Genomic DNA, 5,934 nt, shown 5'->3' on the forward strand with positions numbered 1-5,934 from the left:
ACAGGTGTAGATGTTAACATCTCACTGAGATTTTAAGAAGCAGATAACCCATCAGGCTGTCTGCAGACTTGGGAAGGTAACATTACATTTGGTTTATAGTCATTCAGATCATCTTTTCAAGGTTATTTCACAACAATTGAAGTTGGATTTTTTTTTTTTTTTTTTAAAGGCAAAACTTTCTTCTGGAGCACAATTCTGCAGCAAGGTTCGGGCGGTGGGGAATTCTGCAGCAAATTTGACAGCTGCAGAATAGCAGGAACATGCTTGTCCCTTGTATATCTTATTGACAGCATTTTTAAAGCTGAGGTTACATTCCGTTTTATGTGACAGCTTGGTTCCAAGTTTCCTGAAATCCTAATATTCTTTTGTTTTGTATAAACTTTTTATACAGAGTTCACTTTCACTGGGTATAAAGTGCTGATATGGTAACCAATATGGGAAAGTTATAATGACATCCAGAATTTACATAGCATATTTCAATTTCCTTACACAGAACTGAGGAATATTGACTTCCAGTGTAAAACAGGAGTAAGACAGTGTTGAATCAGACCCACTTATGTGCCATTGACATCTATGAAATTACACCAGCACAAAATGAGAATTAACATAGTGATGAACCAAGCCCATTGCCTTAAAAACCATTACCTGTGAATGAATAATCATCTGGGGTAAGAACTGGTTTGACTTAATCTATAATAAATCTGACAGCGATTTCAAAAGTATAGCAACACTACTGAAATAGTTTCTCTGGGTTTAAAAATAGAATAAATGTCTCAATAGCAGTACAATGAGTTTTTCTTTCCCCTCCATCTGGATTAACAAAAAATCTCATTATGGAATGTGTGAAGAAACATTTTCCTTTTATTTTTAGGAACACTCGTCCCTCAATACGACCCCTCCACACTCATACTTTTAAAAGTTTAAAAATTTAATCTGGTGGTTAACAGAAATGCAGTTATAGTTTATTTTATCCTAATTAGTTTTTAAAAATATTTTGGATGAACTGTTTTACTTATCTAAGAGGGAGACTGAGAGCAGTGGCCAAAGTAAAACACCATACAGATAGGTACTACTTATGCTTTTCTATACAGAGTGGAAATATAAAGTTTGACTGGACTGGCATGCTGCAAGCAGCTATAAAACAACAAATAACTTCTAGTTGAAAATCATACCTGTGTAGAGAGTCTTCATATGGAGGGTAACTTTAACTTTCTGTGAATTAGTATTACTGACTTCAAATGCAACCTAATTCAGATTTGAATCCTGACTTCAAAATATGAAAAATTAGTCTGTTTGGGGGTACTTTGAAAGAAGTCTATTAAAATATACTAAAAAATGATTTTCTATACATGCACTTTTTAAAGGAAATAATCATGATGTTTTCAGATGAAGCCACTGAACATGCCACACTGAATCCATAAATAGCAACAATATTAAAAAATGAAAAATTGGTGAAGAACATGATCTTTTTTAGAAGCCCCTATGGTCAGTCAGATCCTTTAAATAGTTGTTAACATGGCTTTAAGTGAGGAAATATAATGGTTCAAGTCTTTTTTTTTTTTTCAAAGTAAATATACTCAATTTTTGAGGTGGGGTGGGAGTGAAGTAAACTCTTCAGTTCTGCAAACACAAATTTTCCTGTTGAAGTCAATAGCAGTTTTGTTGTCTCTCAAGGCATCATTGGTCTTAAAAGGGAACTAAAATTAGAACAGTTATTGTATAAAATCAGAAACTACCAGAAAACCAACTTTGGTGCATTGACCACTCCATCTTCAACTGTGAATTCCCTGATTTTTGTCTACTTGTCACAATGTTAACATTTTTAAAATAATAGACTTTGTATTAATGTTTGTTTTTACTTAAAAGAATGTTGTAGGATCATACATTTCAAGTATTTTATGACAGCTAGATAAATTTTATTCTCCAGCAGGGTTTGGGTATTTTATTTTATTTTATACAGTTCTTCATTGGGTTTAACAATGTACATTTGTATCTACTAAGTTCAAGTTTTGTTTTATGAATATTAATTATAGCTTTAATTATGCATATATAAATTATTTATCACTTTAATTATTAATGTATATTATTTATTATAGCTTTCTTGCTATAAAGAAGTTCACAATCTGATGGAATAAATTCTTGCAGAACCTAAGAATAGCCATACTAGGTCATACCAATGGTCCATCTAGGTCAGGGGTAGGCAACCTATGGCACATGTGCCGAAGGCGGCACACAAGCTGATTTTCAGTGGCATTCACACTGCCCAGGTCCTGGCCACCGGTCTGGGGGGCTCTGCATTTTAATTTAATTTTAAATGAAGCTTCTTAAACATTTTAAAAACCTTATTTACTTTACATACAACAATAGTTTAGTTATATATTATAGACTTGTAGAAAGAGACCTTCTAAAAACGTTAAAATGTATTACTGGCACACGAAACCTTAAATTAGAGTGAATAAATGAAGACTTGGCACACCACTTCTGAAAGGTTGCCGACCCCTGATCTAGGTCAACATCCTGTCTTCCAACAGTGGCCAATGCCAGGTGCTTCAGAGGGAATGAACAGAACAGGTAATCATCAAGTGATTCCTTCTGTCGCCCATTTCCCAGCTTCGGGCAACTTCAGAGTATGGTTTTGCATCCCAACCCATACTTGCTAATAGCCATTGATGGGCCTATCCTCCATGAACTTATCTAGTTATTTTTTGCACCCTCAGTCTTGGCCCTCACAACATTCTCTGGCAAAGAGTTCCATAGGTTGACTGTGCCTTCTGTGAAGAAATCCTTCCTTTTGTTTTAAACCTGCTGCCTACTCATTTCTTTGGGTGACCCCTAGTTCTTATGTTATGTGAAGAGTAAGTAACATTTCCTTATTTACTTTCTCCACACAAGTCATGACTTTATAGATCTCTATCGCAGCCCCCCTTAGTCGTCTTTTCCAAGCTGAAAAGTCCCAGTCTTATTAATCTCTCCTCATATGGAAGTTGTTCCATATCCTTAATCATTTTTGTTGCCCGTTTCTGTACTTCTTCCAATTCCAATATATCTTTTTTGAGACAAGACAACCAGATCTGCACGCAGTATTCAAGATGTGGGCATACCATGGATTTATACAGAGGCAATATGAATTGTTTTGTCTTCTTATCTATCCCTTTCTTAATGATTCCCAATATTCTATTAGCTTTTTTGAATGCCACTGCACATTGAGTGGATGTTTTCAGAGAACTAGCCACAATGTCCCCAAGATCTCTTTCTTGAGTGTTAACAGCTAATTTAGACCCCATCATTTTATCTGTATAGTTGGGATTATGTTTTCCAATGTGCATTACTTTGCATTTTTCAACACTGAATTTTATCTGCCATTTTGTTGCCCAGTCACCCAGTTTTGTGAGATCCCTTTGTAACTCTTAGCAGTCTTCTTTGGACATAAGTATCTTGAATAGTTTCGTATCATCTGCAAATTTTGCCACCTCCTCACTGTTTAACCCTTTTTCCAGATAATTTATGAATCAGTACTAGCCCCAGTACAGACCCCAGGGGGACACCACTATTTACCTCTCTCCATTCTGAAAACTGAACATTTAATCCTACCCTTTGTTTCCTATCTTTTAATCAGTTACTGACCAATAAGAGAAAAAAGCTTTTTTCAGACTCAATGTGATATATAGATTTTAAGAAGTATACCACATGGCTATTATTCCTACACATACATCCAATCTTTAAGTCTCTTTCAAATGTAACTAAGGGTAGGTCTTCACTACCCGCTGATCGATCTATTGGGGATCGATTAATTGTGTCTCGTCTAGACACAGATAAATCGATCCCCGAACGCACTCCCTGTCGACTCCGGAACTCCAGCTCGCAAGAGGCGGAAGCAGAGTCGATGGGGGAGCGGCAGCGGTCGACTCGCCGCCGTCCTCACGGCCAAGTAAGCCGACCTAAGATACACCGACTTCAGCTATGCTATTCGTGTAGCTGAAGTTGCGTATTTTAGGTTGACACACACACCCCCAGTGTAGACCAGGGCTTAGTTAATTTCAACATTCTTTACCAGTCTTTGATATAGCTATAGTCTTCATTTCATCAAAGATTAATTAACAAACGCAACACATTAAGGCTCCAATCTTACACTGAGATCTGCATAGGTATAGGATATCACTGATAGCCTGGGATGGAGAAAGGGCATTGGGGGGAAAGGAATACTGGTGTGTATACATTCTTTTAAAAACATGTATTTATTTCCCATTTTCTATTCACTTTGCCTAATGCCCTCCACAAAGCAAAAATGTTTGAGCTAGCCAGTTCATCACCACTATGTGAAATTATATGTGATATTTTATTTTTGCTTGCTTAAATGTGATTCCCCCATCCCCCAATGTAAAATCCCGGAATAATATCAATCTGTGACCCTATCTAAACACATGTTGTACTACTTTGCCTATACCTATTAAGTCATACAACTCCCCTAAGGTGGATGCACTAATAATCTGTCTACAAGTGTTTATTCCAGTATAGTTTTCTTCTTCTTCTTCACAAAAAGGGGAATAAGCTACACTGCTATAGTTAAAGCCCCACTAGAGACTGTACTGGTATAACTATTTCAGTTAAAAAAAAAAATCAATCACACCCCTAACCAAAATAGTTACACTGGACAAAAGAACAAAACTAGCTCCCATAGTGGGTACCAAGCCAAAACCAGTTTCTAAGTACAGTCTAAATTAAACTAGTCCACCTATGTAGTGATTTTGGCAGCGCTAACGCAGCAGATGATGTGACTGGGTGGGAAGACAGAGGAGACGTCTTACAGTCTCTTTTGCCTCATCGCCCCCCCTCAGCCTGGGCCAGCAGAGGGCAGGTCCAGTCGATGGTGCACTCCCCTGACAATAGGGCAGGCTACACTACAGCCCAGATTGAGGCTCTGGCCTGGTCCACACTACCCCCGCACTTCGGACTAAGGTACGCAAATTCAGCTACGTTAATAACGTAGCTGAATTCGAAGTACCTTAGTCCAAACTTACCGCTGGTCCAGACGTGGCAGGAAGGCTCCCCCGTCGATGCTGCGTACTCCGCTCGCCGAGCTGGAGTACCGGCTTCGACGGCGAGCACTTCCGGGATCGATCCAGGATCGATTTATCGCGTCTAGACAACACGCGATAAATCGATCCCAGAACATCGATTGCCTGCCATCAGACCCGGAGGTAAGTGTAGACGCACCCTCTGAGATGATCCACTGGCAGTCGATTTAGCACGTCTACTGAAGACCTGGCAAATTGACAGCAGATGGCTCTCCAGTCAGCCTCCCACAAGAAGAGTAAGGTAAGTGGAGGGGAGAGTTTCTCCCGTCGACCCCCGTCAATGTCGTCCCCGCAGTAACTTGACCTCAGGTACGGCAACGCCAGCTATGTTATTCACGTAGCTGGAGTTGCGTAGCATAGGTCGATTTACCGCGGCAGTGTAGACAGCCGATCCCAGACGGTTCAGCTCTTCCTCGTTCATTGTGACCCTCGCAAGAAGCGTTTGACAAAAGCCGTTGGGAGGTCCCGGCAGCTGTTGGCAGCTCTCCCTGCGCACGCGGGGCTCAGTGGCGGGGCAAGGCCCCTGGAGGAAGGCAGTGACCAGCAACGGTCGCTGGGGGCCCGGCTGGGCGCGAGGCGCTCCCGCGCCGCGGTGCCCAAACTAGCGTCGTTCCCCGCCCCATGACGTGTGTGCGTCTCTGCACAGGACAAGAGTCGTTTTCGTAACGCACCGCAGCCGCCCACAGTGACGGCAGTGGAGCGCGCAGCTTGGTCACGCGACGCCTCCACAGTGAGCGTCGCGCACCCCAACCGGGGCGGGAGAGACTGCGCATGCGTGGGCGCACACTCACATTCTCTTTCGCGCTCTCTCTGTTTGCGCATGCGCCTTCAGGGCACGGGCTGGGAGCCCCGGCTAAGC

The sequence above is a fragment of the Terrapene carolina genome, unplaced genomic scaffold (assembly GCF_002925995.2).
Source record: "Terrapene carolina triunguis isolate 2854851 unplaced genomic scaffold, T_m_triunguis-2.0 Scaffold42, whole genome shotgun sequence".
In the NCBI taxonomy this organism is placed as follows: domain Eukaryota; kingdom Metazoa; phylum Chordata; order Testudines; family Emydidae; genus Terrapene; species Terrapene triunguis.